Source organism: Ambystoma mexicanum, chromosome 3q (genome assembly GCF_040938575.1).
Source record: "Ambystoma mexicanum isolate Mex_15411 chromosome 3q, UKY_AmexF1_1, whole genome shotgun sequence".
Classification (NCBI taxonomy): Eukaryota; Metazoa; Chordata; class Amphibia; order Caudata; family Ambystomatidae; genus Ambystoma; species Ambystoma mexicanum.
Genome location: NC_090926.1, coordinates 925,979,676 through 925,992,932, shown reverse-complemented (window position 1 = coordinate 925,992,932; position 13,257 = coordinate 925,979,676). Strand labels below are relative to the sequence as shown.

Genomic DNA, 13,257 nt, shown 5'->3' with positions numbered 1-13,257 from the left:
GTGGCCTGAGTCCCCACTGCAGGACCCTCCCACCCTAGGAACCAAGCTGGTCGACCAGATGAAGACGGCCCCCTCACATTGAGAGAAAGTCCGACAGAAATCGGATGTTATTCAGTAGAGATATCAGTGAGCCGTGAGTTGCCATACGACTCTACAGCAGTTCCTGGGCCTACGTGTGCACCCTCGGGCCGGGGTCTGGTCACTGCCACGGAGAACAGTCAACATCGAGGGAGGCTCTGTTGCAGGAGCTGCACCCCCCTTTGGGAATCAACCTTATCCCGCACAAGGGGCCGTGGCTGCAGCAATCCAGATCCCGGTGCCGGAAAGGGAGGCTGTGGCAGACGTGAGCCCCTGCTTTGCTTCAACACCAGTCTAGATGCCACCCCTCCCCCACCGACCGATGCAATCAACGTGATCCTGGGAGACCACTCCTGCAAGGCGCGGACTTCACTGGGAAGAGTGCCCATAGATTTGAAGTCGTTGAGCCGCCACCAGAACGTTGGAGTGTCCGGCAGACACCCACCTGCCCGCTGCCGAGCACTGTGTTTGTCTACCCGGAGGCCCTGCCACTACCTGGCGAGAAACCACTTGCCCGCCGCTCCTTGCAGACATTGCTCCCGTCCACCCAGAGGCCCTCCCACTATATGGACCGGAGCACGGGTCCCCGGAAGAAAACTTGACTGCCTCACTGCCCGCAACTTGAAGCAGAACTCCTTATGCAGCGGACCCTTCCTGGAGTCAGGATCCGGACATTGTTACAAGCACATGCCAGTAACAGGCTTTGAGGAGAATCCAGCGACCTGTGCCGGTGAAGATGGTTTAAAAACTCACCACCCCCGCCTTGCACGCTTCGACTGTCCATCTAGCCAGCTACTTGAATGGATATTAGACCGACCAAATTCGTTGACAGGAGCAGTCGGGATACGTGCCTTGGAACCACACAGAGGTGCATGTGACCTCTGACTCCTGAACGGGCTGTGCAGTTGCGCCTACGAAGCGGCCAGCGGTGCACACTGCTCTCTGGGAGGTGCATGCAAACTGTAGCGGGAATCTGGCAAATGCCCTCAGGCATATCAATTGTGGCGCACGTGTGGTGGGCAGAGGCTGACACAACTTACTAACTCACACCATATTTGGGGGATGTAAGCTGCCATGTGACGCCCTACTGGAAACATTTTGAAGTCATCCAAAGCCGTGGATACCTCTACAGCTGGGGCCCAGGAGCCCAGAGGTGTCTAATACAGGATACTAGAGTCGGAAAAGCAGCAGGCGGAAGCACAGACTCGGGAATCCCCACCCACACACATCAGCAATACAGAGGACACTGTCGGATGGTGTCCACGCGGCTTACAGCCTCTTTAAATATTGTAATACAGCTGGATCCTACGGTGCTGACAACGACCTGAAGCACCAAGTGGCGACCCTCCTCCCCAAAAGGGCACAGAAAAAGCCCCCGCAGTCATAGGAGGACTAGACATGCAGAGACACCACACGAGGGGGTAGAATTGAGCCCTCGATATAGCGAATCGAACCCTGGGACCACGGCAAACCGAGAAGATGTGCAGAATAAGAAGTCAATAGAAAGTTGGGCCCCTGCTTACCAGGGCGTGTGCCCTCCTCAAGCCCAGGCTCCCCCGACGACAGAGAGACTGTGGCCCTCCTCAAAGTGGAGCACTCCCCACAACTTTCCAAGCTCCCACTGCTGAATCAAACTGGGAGAAGAACATTATGAGAGCCCGCCTGGACCCGTGAAACATCCACCCTCTCCCCCAAGGTGGCACGCCCGAAAACTACGAATCTGTGTGTTGATCCTGACCACTACTTGGTACCTAGAAGGTAGGGCCCCCATACAAGGGGCGTGTGCCCTCTTCTCTACTTAAGGAACTGGAGAACGACTCTGGCTCACAGACGGACAGGAGGACTAAAATACAGTAGGGAAAGCACCCCCCTGAAACGCTCTGGGTCAGGCACGTATAAGCATTAGGGAAAAGCTTGCGTCATACAGATTCTCCCCACATCGCTCTGATACTTCCCCCTCTTCAGACCCCAAAATGGGGACTTTGGTTCCAGAGGCAGCCGCAACCAAGGCAGATGTGGCGGACCTGCTCAACTAAATGAAAAGCATGAGAGCTGACATAGGTGGGAAAGTCGACAAAATAACGCAGAGGATTGATAAGATAGAAGAAAAACTTCAAGAGGTGGAGCATAACCAAACCTCCTTTGTTACACTAGAATTCCAGATGGACCGGAGGATTGTGGAGGTCGAAGCCAGGGAAGAAGAGTTCTGCATGAAACTGGATGATTTGGAGAACCGGGAACAACGTGATAACTTAAGCATTTTCGGTATCCCGGACAGAGAAGGGGAAACCGAACAGGACTTAAAAAGGACCCTACATACACCCATGAAAACCCTGTTTGAAGATGACTCAATTGACGAGCCAAAACTCGATCGTATACATAGAGCAGGAGGCACTGCAGGTGGTCCAAAGACAGTCTTGGCGCAGTTCCACAGTTATGTCGACAAAGAAATAGTTCTTGAAAAAACCAAGTGCAGTGCACAGATTCCCTTGGATACAGCGAGGGTCTCAATTTACCAACATCTGTTGTCCCTCACGTTGGCCATGAGGAGAGAGTGTGTTCCGCTCACTAAATGGCTTAAAGAAAAAATGCGTCCAATAACGTTCGGGCTACCCTTTCTCGCTCACATTCGAATGGGAGTGGAGCACGATCGAGCTGAAATCAGAAAGGGACATTCAGAGCTGCACGACCGACTTACTAGGTGACCAGTCAGAGGAAGCAAATCGAGAGGGAAGAAACGGAGATGACAGGTAATAGCGCATCAAAGGCCCGAAGCAGAGGCGAATACCAGGATCAAGGAAATTTAGGAGGATGAATGCATCTCCAGATGCGGAGCATTGAACTCACTGGCACTACTTTTCAGTGCCGCCCCGGCACTACTTACTCTTACATCCAGGCCGGTGGAGATTTTGATTGTGGGACCAGCGACTAAACAAGGTACTTTAGTGATGTGAAGAAAGGGTGGGGGGGAGGAGGGGCTCATTGGTTATTTGAATGTTTTGAGATGGGGCTGTGCAACGTACGGTCTCTGCTGGTGGTCTGAGACTGTCCATGGTGAAGATGACCCAGTCAGATCTAATGCTGAGTGGTGAGGCGGGATGAGGGGGAGTCGGGACGGGACGGGGAAATCGGGACAGGCTCCACCATAGATGTGTCGTGGCCATGGGAAAACATTACAAAGAGCAACAAAACAGGCTTGTCTTGTAAGTGGTATATGCAGCAAGTCATACATGGCGGGAGCATCTGAACCCTCGACTGTGGGTCTTTTCAGAGTGGGCACGCTCAATGTAAAGGGCCTAAATTCGCCCACGAAAAGATCTCTGGTTTCTAGGGAATTTAGAAGGGCAAAACTTGACGTGCTCTTCCTTCAAGAGACCGAGTACATGAGCGGTGAAGAGCGCAGGGTTTCTCATTCCAGGCTGATGACAGAATTTTGGGGCTACGGCCCCCTACGGAAGGCAGGAGTGGGTATATTTGGTGTAGAAGGGCAGAACCTGGATAAGGCCAAGGTGTGGGCAGAACCAGAAGGGAGGGCTCTGGTGGTGGTGGGATCGGTTTGCAATATACTGATCACGTTAGTGACACTTTATTCCCCAAATGTGGGGCAATTGGGATTCCTGCAAATCATGGTTCCAAACATAATGTTAGAGGCCAGGGGACACATACATTTTTGGGGGAGACCTTAATTTATGGATGGACAGAAGGGCGGGGAATCAGAGAGGTTGTGGAGATGATGGGATATACGGGCTGCAGGATATTTAGCAAACATTTCACCCAGACGAGACCGGATACACGTTCTATTCAGCACCACATGTCATTTTCACTCGAATAGACTACCTGTACCTTTCAGAGGGGGGGAGGGATGTCACGACGGCTTCCGAGATAGCACCAATCACATGGTCAGACCATGATTTGGTCACTGTCGACATGAACCTGTTAGCCCTACCACCCGAGGCTCTCAATGGGGTTGTAACAAAACTTTATGGAAGGACTACGTTTTTCCTCCAGGAAATGGAGAAGGGGATAAAGGAATATTTTGAACTCAATGATACGGGAGAGGTATCCAAAAGAGTGGTGTGGGAGGTGGGGAAGTCGACATGGAGTGGAATGTTGATAAGAGCTACAGTGGGTACAACTTGATCATTATTTATTTTAAAATTTGTTTATTGGCATTTATAGTTACAATCACTATTCAGATTGACCGACTTGGTCACTGAAATTCTGTCGTTGCAAATAAACAACAACATTTACATAACAAGAACATCAAACATTAACTATCTCCGGTCTGGGGGCAAGTGATGGCTGATTGGGTCGCAAGAGGGGGGAGTGGCCGGGCGCCACGGTCGTGGGTATGGGTTTTCCAAGAATGTTAATGCTGGAGGGGTCTGATTTCGAGTGTCTTGGTGGACCATTTAGTTCATGCGATAGGGCCGGCGGATTGTTCAGGGGGGCTTATCATCGGAGGAATGGAACAGTCTGGACATGGTGTCTTTCCATGCAGCTAGGGCCATACTCGACTCGTCCGTGGATCTAGCCACGCTGTCCTCCCAAGCTCTTGTTTCGGCGGTCGCCCATCTTTCATATTCTTTGCGCCATGCTCTGTGTTTCGGCCCTGCCGGCCGTTTCCATGCCATGGCGATGGTCCTCTTGGCTGTTATGCATAGCAAGTCCATCAGCTTAACCGCATATTTAAGTTTGGCCAATCTGGGGTAGCAGCCTAGGAGGCATTCAGCTGGGGTCCACTTATACCTAGTGACTTCCGCCTCTTCACAGGTTCTTTTCACCATTGACCAGAGGCTACGTGTTTTGGTGCAGTTCCATAGCATGTGGATTAGGTCTGCTCCCTCTGTCCCACACCAGGTGCACTATGTCTGGGCGGTTTTATTGAACTTCGCAATCCTGCTCGGGGTTAAGTATGTGCGATAAAGTACATTTAATTGGATTAGCCGAAATCTCTGGTTTCTAGAGACCTCCTTCGGAAAGGACAGCGCTCTACTCCATTCCTCTTCGGACAGCTCTTGTCCCATGTCTGATTCCCAGCGGGTCTTTAGTGTATCACTGCGGGGATTGGGGATGTCAACGGGAAGACTATAGATTTGAGATATTGCCCTTCCCCCCTCACTCAGGCTGTATAGTAGTGTCAGAAAGGGGGTTGCCTCCGGCTCCTCTGGCCAGGTGTCCCATTTCGTGCGTGCTATCTTGCGGATCTTTTGGTACCACAGGAATTGGCCAGCGTGAATGCCCTCTCCCTCCTGCAACTCAGTGAAGTCCCTGAATATGCCTTCGGAGTATAGATCACCCCAAGTGTATACAACTTTGTCTTCCCAGAGCCTAATGGTGTGGAGGGTGGTGACAGATTTATCGAGTCCCGAAAGTATTGGTACTTCTTGGAAGCATGGTTGCTTCCAGTGTAGTGTCGTCTCAGTTCTACGCCAAGTTTTCCTGCCCAGGGTTGCCAGAAAAGGCTGATCGTGTAGCAAAGTTTGAGGGGCCCAAATCAGTTCCTTCAGACGGATTGGGGAGATCATGGCCTGCTAACCATTTAGTTACATGACTTAACTGGGCTGCAAGGTAGTACTTCTCAAGGCTCGGTAATTGGATCCCTCCTTGTCTGTGTGGTAATACTAAGGTAGATAGTGCCACCCGATGTCTGCCTTTCCCCCATAGAAACTCCTTAATTATTGTGTCCAAAAGCTGGAAGAAGGGTTTGGTGATATAAAAGTGCACATTCTGGAACCTGTACAGGAATCTGGGTAGAATGATCATCTTGGTTATTGAGGCCCTGCCCAGCATGGATAGTGGAAGCTTAGACCAGAAACGTATGGACTTGCGCAGTTTGGGTATCACGGATTTCGTGTTTTGTATGTGCATTTGTTCTGGGGTGTGCATTATCTGGATCCCAAGGTAACGGAAAGATTCAGTCTCCCACTTTATGCCCACTGAGGGAAGCTCTTCTGTGGTTTTATTTTTCAGGGCTGCTAATGGGAACATGCAGGATTTCGTTTTGCTGAATGCCCGAGACTTTGGCGTAGTTCTCAAGGACCTCCAATATTGTCGGGACATTGAGATGAGGGTTGTTAACGTATATCAGTACATCGTCTGCATATAGTGAGACAATGTGATCTATCCCGCCCAGCCTAATTCCTGCATCGAAAAATTGCTGCCTGAGGAAGATTGCAATGGGTTCTAGACCCAGGATGTAGAGCATGGGGGAAAGTGGGCAGCCCTGCCTGGTGCCCCTGCGGATATCCCATGCGTCTGACACATACTTCCCAGATTTGAGCCTGGCCCTAGGTTCATTATACAGGATCGGTACCCATCTGATAAATCGTTGGCCAACTCCAAAACCCTCCAAAACCACTGCCAGCCACTCCCAATAAATGGAATCAAATGCTTTAACTGCATCTAGGGATAGTAATGCAAGTTGTTTTTCGCTTGTATTGGTCTCAGCTATGATGTGCTGAAGCCTGCGTAAGTTTAGGGACGTGTTGCGCCCAGGTACAAAACCATTCTGGTCCTCGTGCACTATGTCACCTATCACTCTAGATAGTCGCTTTGCCAGTATCTTCGTCAATATTTTAACATCATAGTTAAGCATGGCGAGCGGCGATAGGAGTCGCATTTATCGGAGGGTTTATTGTGTTTGAGCATCAGGACCAATAAGGTTTCCCTCATACTGTCAGGTAGGATACCAGTTTCAAATGTCTCAGAGAAGACCTGGTGTAATAGGAGCGTCAGGGTGGGTTCATATGCCTTGTAGAATTCTGGGGGGAGCCCGTCGCACCCTGGGGCCTTACAAGTAGCGAGGGACCTGATAGCCTCTGTAATGTCTTCCGGTGTGATGTCGGAGTCTAGGGTTTCGGACTGTGTTGGCGACAATTTGGGCAGGCCGATTTCTTCCATGGTATCTAGTATCTGATCTTGTGGGACCTTGTGTGTGTGGGAGTATAGTTGTGCGTAAAAGCGCTGAAAGGTGTTGTTTATGCTCTGTTGGGTTCTATGTTCTGTGCCTTGTTCATCCTGTAGTGCTGTAGTTTCATGCCTAGGGTGTTCTCTTTTACAGAGCCATGCTAGTAGCCGACCCGGCCTATCGGCCTCTGCATGTGCTCTGTTAGTTCTAACGCTAAAATCGAACTTAGCCAGTCTGTCCCATGCTTTAGAGCAATCCTCTCTGAGAGAACTTAGTTCCTCCTCCCTCCCTGATGTTCCGATAGGGGTGGACTCTAGTCGCTGGACTTCCAACTCTTTCTGGTTCAATTCCTCCCGAAGTGTTCTCCTGATGCCCCCTGCTTTTGCAATTGCTTCTCCCTGTATCACCACCTTTAGGGCATCCCATAGCGTACTTATGTGGTCTACACTGCCTGAGTTTTCCCTCTACATAATTCTCTATGGACTCTCGGAGCTCCTCCCTGAAGGTCGGATCTTTCAGGGCCTCGGCAGACATTCTCAACATAGGGATGGGCGGTCTAGGACTGTTGTGTTGCCAGTCTAACAGGAGTGGGGAGTGGTCGGAGATGGTCCTCCCCAGATATTGCATACTACCTATCTGGGGCATGTGTTCTCTGCTTATGAAAAAATAATCCAACCTCGTGTGAAGTTTGTGTGGGGAAGAGTAATATGAGTATGTCCTTTCGCCCGGGTGAAGGTCCCGCCAAGCATCAATCAGATCTAGTTCATCGATCATAACATTCAGGGATGAGGTGGCGGCGGGAAAGCCGCTTACCGATAGATAAGACCTATCTAATTCAGGATTGTGGATGCAGTTAAAATCACCTCCCCATAAGAAGAAACTGTCCCGATATTGTGACATCTGGGTGCTAAGTACCCTTAAGTGGGCTGGGATATTGTTGTTGGGGAAGTATGAGTTTACTATACATATTTCTCTTTATTCTACCGTTCCCCATATGATCAAATATCTACCTTCAGGGTCCTTCACCATCTTACGTAGGAGAAACGGTACCTGGGGGTTGAACCAGATGAACACTCCTCTGGTGAATTTAGAGTAGGGGGCTCCATAGCCTTGTCCCCCCCAGTGTTCTCTGAGTCTCTCGTCAGCTTCAACGGAGCAGTGAGTCTCTTGTAGGAGAGCAATGTCCACTCTCTTTCTGTATAGGTAAGATTTGATCCTGTTCCTACGGAGGTAGGTGCCCAGGCCCCTTACATTCGAAGTCAATAGTCTAATGTGCGTGGCCATCTCGGTTTTCGTAAAACGCTTAGGGAACCCCTTCTTCCAACGGAAGTGCAGATGGCGACATCCGGTGCCGCCAATTCGGCACTGTTTTGCAAGGTCCAGCCCATCTCGGCCCTCAAGCCAGCCCCCCATCTCGCCAGTTGTGTTATTGCCTTTGGAGATTTACCAACTTGAACAACTTCCATCCCGTGGAATGGATCAATGAAAATGAACAACAGTAAACTGCCCCCAGCAGTCGATACAAACTCACGACGCTCGGGGGCTCCCGGGCCTTCCAGTCCTCTCCAGGTCTTCCGGCTCGGGTGGTGTGCAGGCATTTTACCTGCACCATTTCGATTGGGGTGGGTCATCAGTAGTTTTGCACGTAGGCCTTCGAGCTCCTGCCCGTTTGCTTCGCCTTCCTGGTGTGGCTATGCGGTTCATTCCGAGGTTGTAACCATCGTTGATGTGTCATTCAGCTTCTCATGTGGTCATTGTCCTTGCCCTGGTGTTTATTGCTTCTCGCCATTCCTTCCGCATCCTCAGCCAGGTTGTTGTGTTCAAGCTGTAGATTTGCCGCCGCCGGGGTTTCCAGAAAGTTTGCCTTCCCGTTGTGAAGCACTTTGAGTCTCGCTGGATATAGCAGCATGTATTTAAGGTTGAGTTTCCTTAGAGTGGCCTTTACTGGTATGAAAGAGTTTCTTGCTCGTTGTACCACAGGGGTATAATTGGGATACATGACTATTGACGCCCCGCCTCTTCTGATCTCTCCGCCTTCTCTCGAGAACCTCAGTATGGCCTCCCGATCCCTGAAGTTTAGGATTTTTGCTATTATTGGTCTCGGATGTGAACCGGGGGGTGGCCGCTTTTGAAGGGATCGGTGAGCTCGCTCCACGGAAAACCCCATGGTGAGTTTGCCTGCCCCGATTTCCTGCAGGAACAGCGATTCAATGTATTCGGTAGGGTCGGGGCCCTCTGAGTCTTCCGGTATCCCTAGTATTCGGACATTATTGAGGCAGGCTCGGCCTTCCACATCATCTGAGCGCGTTTCCAGTCGAGCTACTGTAGATTCCAGCTCTTTGACTTCTGCTTTAAGTTCCAGTGTGGTCTCTGCGGTGTCCTGCAGGGAGGATTCTGTGGTGACCATCCTGTCGGTTAGGTTTCGCGCATCTTGTCTCATCAGTTGAATGTCCGATTTTATTTCGCCAATCTTGTCTTCCATGGATGTCCTCAGTGCCGCTATTGCCTGTAGGATTTGGGAGTCTCGAGGATCTACTGCCTGAGTCGGAAATTCTTCGGAAGTGCTTGTCTCCTGTGGCAACTGTTGTTTTGGTCTGACTGAGGTGAAGGAATCCATTGTGACAAGTTTGGGTTTTTGCCTTGGAGGTGACATTCTCTCTATAGAGGGTTTTTGGTGAGATGCTATGTGATGTCCGCTTCAAGCTCGTGATCGGCGTGAAGTAACCGTGGATCCCTGTGTGTAACCCATTCACCAGGGCGTACGGCTGAGTATTCCGAGAAATATATGCAGTGCCGTTGTTGCCTGTGGTAGTAGCGTGTTCGTTGGGCCTTCTTCTTGAGTCGTTTGTGCAGCTGTTGCCCCTGTTACTTGTTGCTGTTTGGGCCTGTCTATTGTGAAGGAGTCCTTGATGCGGCCCTCAGTTTGCCTTTGGGAGTTGACTTCCCCTGCTGCTGGGTTTCCTGTTCCTCGCTCCGCCTCGGGACTCACTCACGTGTTCTCATGCTATAGGGCCGGTGGCTGTCTTCGCTGGATCCCGCAGTAATGTTGCCCCTTCCAAAGGCCTTATTCTCCTGCACCGGTGGTACTGGGGCATTGGTGGCTTCTGTTTTTTTTTTGGGTGGTTAGGCAGTCGTGATGTTGGCCTCCCGCTGGTGTGGTCGGTCCAAGCCGTGGTGGGTGTGGGGCACTGTAGCCAGTGTGCCTTCCCCTCTTCCAGACCCGTGGCGTCTCTTGGGCGCCCCGTTGACACTGCACCTTACTTTCCGCAGCACTTCTTTTCTCAAGACCTCTGATTGCCAGGTATATAGGGAGCCTATGTCTATCCTGGGGCCGTCGTAGATTGGTAGTCTTGTGGCCTGATGGCTACTCAGACCTTTTCCGGTGATTGCTTGGGCCCTGGGAGGCGTTCCGCTCTGCGGCCTCTCAGCCCTTATATGTGGGAGGGTGCAAGTCACTGGTTTGTTACGGGTGCCGCCATTTTCCGTGCAGTAAGGGGCCCCACCTCACTCACCTCGTTTTTGTGGTATATTGATCCGGTTATTACCAAAGGGTAGTTCCCCCTCTCGGTGCTGTAGGATCTATGGTGCTGTGCTGTTTTCCCCCATTATGTGTGTATCATTCAGGCAGGAGGTGGGGGAGTGTTCGCAGGAGTAGAGCCTCTCTTGGCCGTTGGTGCGGGGTTTTTCACATGCTGGGGCCAGGCACTCCAGCTCTGTGTAAGTGTCGGTCCTCCGGCTGCGCTGCGTGGGTAGGCCGTGTGGTGGCCCCTGCCGCGGGGCTCGTAGGATTACGTTGCGGTTTGGCTAAATCCAGGTATCCCGGGGGGGCTCATGTCCCGCAGGGTCGTCTGCACCGGGTCGTGTGTGCAGGCTGTATGGCGGTCGGCGCCTGCAGGGCCGCCGGTGTGTGTTAAGGCTCAGTGGTGGTCCGGGGTGCCCGGGTCAGAGCGCCGCGGACCGAATTGTCCGCCGTGGATGAATATTGCCCGGCGGCAAAGTCCTCCAGCCGCCGGGTCCCAATAAGGGCCTTGCTATCCCGGAAGGCTTAGTGCGCCACTCCGTGCGGCGCTCCCTGTTCGCTTAGGGGCCTGCAGCGGGCCGGGCCTCCACCCCCCGCCTTCTCCTCCTCACCTCTCAGTGGCGGTGCGCCCCGGTCGGCAGGCGCCTCGCGTTAGTCTCGGCGCAGGGATGGGGGCGCAGATGTCCGACCGCTGTCAATGGCGCAGGTGGTCAGCGACTCTGCACCCTCCGGAGCCGCGGGTGTCGCTCCCTCAGTTGTCGGGCTCTCCTCGTAGCGGGCTCAAGACGGAGTCACGGCCGCCATCTTGGATTCCCGGGGACCGAAGCGCGGAGGTCGCGTTTTAAATGTTGCCGGCTCCATTTTCCTCTAAGTTCGCCTTCAAGTGGTGCAGGATCGGGTGAGGCAGCTGGACATACAAATTATTCTCGTCCTCGGATCAGGCTGGAAGTTCTTTTAAGGATCAGTCTCAGGATCGGGGCAGGAGCTCGGGAGAAGTGCCTCCTCAGTCCATGGATCTAGGCCACGCCCCTTACCACTTAATAATTATAACTTAGCTCGGGCCACCGTCGCAGAATGGCTATGGGACCTGAGAGACAAATTGCTCTGAAGACTTCGAGACCACCCGATTCAAAGCTCAATATGGGACATCTGGAGGGAGGGGGTTGATATGCAAGCCGTAACCACATGGCCTTCCCCCATGAGCCACATCTGGTCCCCCGGAGTCTGTGAACAGATCCCCAATTTTCAAACGTGGTTTGAGGCAGGACTCGAGAGGGTGGGTCAACTTTGGAGGGGAGGAAACTTCCTTATGATTACCGAACTTGAGGAATCATTGGGAATACACCCACTATCCGTCTATTCTTTTCTCCAGCTTAAGGGCGTCCTAATGAGAAGGGGCATGGAAGGAGCGGATACAGAGACCCCTCATCTCTTTCGAGAAACTGCTTGACACGATGACAGAATCCAAGGGTTTGATCTCCGCCAGGTACAGGACATTGGTAGAAGCAGGGAAGGGGTCAACTGTCCAGCTAAAACAAACGTGGGAACGGGACCTGGGGGTAGAAATAGACCCTGAATTATGGTCTAGGATTTTTAAAGGGGCCACGCAGGTGTCTATAGCAGACCAATATAAATTTCACACTGTCAAACTTCTCCACAGGTGGCAATATGATCCCTATAGGTTGTCAAAAATGTTCCAATCAGTGAGCCCTAAGTGCTGGCGCAAATGTGTTGAGCAAGCCAATTATTGGCACATGTGGTGGGGGTGCCCCCAGTGAAAGTGTTCTGGGACAAGGTTCTGGGTTGGATCAAGCAGGTAGATGGGATCTCTTGCGAGGCTACTCCCCTCTTAATTTTATTTGGCTTGGAAGGATGCGAGGGGGAAATTAGGAGAACGACACGGATCGCAGGTCAGCTTCTCCTTGCCTGGTAATTAAGTGGAAAGCTGAATTGGCCCTGAGCAAGAGGGAGTGGGTAACTGTCGCAATGAATATATGTGTAATGGAAACAATTACTGCATCTCTACATGGGAAAGCCACCCGATATGAATCGCTGTGGGGGGACTTTGTGAACGCATACGTTGCTACCTCCCCGCAAGGATCACCAGGAAGGGAATAATACATTACCATGCTACGAGCATATGTTTACTATAAGTATGCTGAATGAGAGATAACGCAACAAGTAGTCACTCGAAGACCACCTAAACTTACCGCCATCTATACCTGGGCTGTACAAATTAAGACTACTGCTTAAAACGGGTTAAAGCGCAAGCCACGCAAGTTGTTAAAGAGGACACGAATAATATGTTGAGCGATGAGAATGGACTGGAGGGAGGGGGAAATAGCAAATGGGTTTGCACTCTCATGTTGATATTTGTTTGGGGAGATGGGGTTTGAAGATTGGTTCTAGTTTTGACATGTTCCAAATTATACATGTATGTTTGTCAATATGTTTTTGAAACCTAATAAAAAATAAATAAAACAAAAAAAAGGTTAATGCCGGATACCCAACCACACATAAGTGTTAAAGTCTGTGATTTCCCACAAAAAATTACCTGGTTTTATAAATAAACCACCAGGGTAGCATTGTATTTAAGGATAACAACAACAATTCACCATTGACATTGATTGCAACCAGCACTTTGTTTACAATGTTCTGAATCTCTGATGAGAGAGTGGAAATTGGGATGGTTGGAAGATGACAGCAAGCGCTTTGCTGGAATTTGGGAAACAGGCAGCGAGGCTTCGGG

General features: G+C 51.2%; 1 protein-coding gene across 1 annotated transcript in view; it reads left to right on the top strand.

Annotated features, from left to right (window-relative positions):
* The window catches only part of LOC138583119 (ATP-binding cassette sub-family A member 9-like), a 2,601,648-nt gene that overhangs the window by 1,027,821 nt on the left and 1,560,570 nt on the right, over positions 1-13,257 (top strand). The gene's annotated exons all lie outside the window — the stretch shown is intronic.